Source organism: Myotis davidii, unplaced genomic scaffold (assembly GCF_000327345.1).
Source record: "Myotis davidii unplaced genomic scaffold, ASM32734v1 scaffold68, whole genome shotgun sequence".
NCBI classification, from domain to species: domain Eukaryota; kingdom Metazoa; phylum Chordata; class Mammalia; order Chiroptera; family Vespertilionidae; genus Myotis; species Myotis davidii.
This window is the reverse complement of record NW_006300376.1, coordinates 2,280,912-2,281,873: the sequence shown is the minus strand read 5'-3', so window position 1 is coordinate 2,281,873 and position 962 is coordinate 2,280,912. Positions and strand designations below refer to the sequence as shown.

General features: G+C 65.8%; 1 long non-coding RNA gene across 1 annotated transcript in view; it reads right to left on the bottom strand.

Moving 5' to 3' along the window:
- LOC102765369 overlaps positions 1-956 on the bottom strand; it is a 4,602-nt gene extending 3,646 nt beyond the window's left edge. Inside the window, exon 1 of the long non-coding RNA XR_436362.2 lies at positions 783-956. This is a non-coding gene — a long non-coding RNA (uncharacterized LOC102765369). The remainder of the gene's footprint in view (positions 1-782) is intronic.
- Between the last annotated feature and the right edge of the window lie 6 nt (positions 957-962).

Here is a 962-nt window from a genome sequence, read left to right as displayed (position 1 = left end):
TCCCCAGGGCAGCGTAATTCCTAGTAACTGCGCTTGGAGCGAGGTCCGATCCCGGGATAGAGGATTTGGGGGGGAACAAAGCCTGGTGGGGACTTGGGACAAACCCGCCGCCTGCCCAGAGCTCGCCCATCTACGCTAACGCGCGGCTTCGAGGTACGAGGAGATGGGCATGTAAGGTCGCACCTGGGAGAAGGAAGGGTCAGGAGAGGGTCCCCGCCCAGGCTTCAGCCCCGAACCACGCGGGACGGGGTTAGGTTAATAGGGCCAGATAGTCGGGGCTTCCTCGGAATCCCCAAACTAGCTGAATGGAAAATGGTCGAGAGCGGCGCCCTCCGAAGGGGATCGTCCCCTCTCTTTGTGTGGTGCGCTATGGGCGCGAACACTCCTGGAGGGAAGCGGGGCGCTCGGGGGATCCAGGGACGACCTCCCCAAAGAGTCTGAGGTCTCCGGGCGCTCAGGGCGTGGGGAGCGCATTCTCTTCCCTGGTAGCGCCTCGGACCCCTGGGTGACAGCGGGTGCTGGGCACAGGCTGCCCAGAGGAAGGAGCGACGTGAAACCTGGGTGGGGCAGGGTCTTCCCAGCCCACGCGCGGACCCGCATTGTTCTCGGGGACGCGACAGCCCGCGAGGAACTGGAAAGTGGGCTCCACACTGCCCTCCCCCTGGTCAGATTATGTTAGATCCCCTCTCTGAGTCGCAGTCGGCGGCCCCAGGTAGAGCGATGGGCCAGACCCTGGGGCATCCCCAGCCCCTCGGGCGCAGCCCCCGTGCCCGGGAACTCACCTGCGTGGGTAGGAGCAGCGCCAGAAGCAGCAGCCCCAGTCCGAGCCTGGCTACCATGGCTCTGCCCATGTCCGCTCCGTCGGTGCGCCGCGAGTTTCGCTGGATACCGAGTAAGGGGAGAACCGCAGGCTCGGGCGGGCGCAGGCAAAGTGGGGAGCACGGCCCGCAAGCGGGACTTTA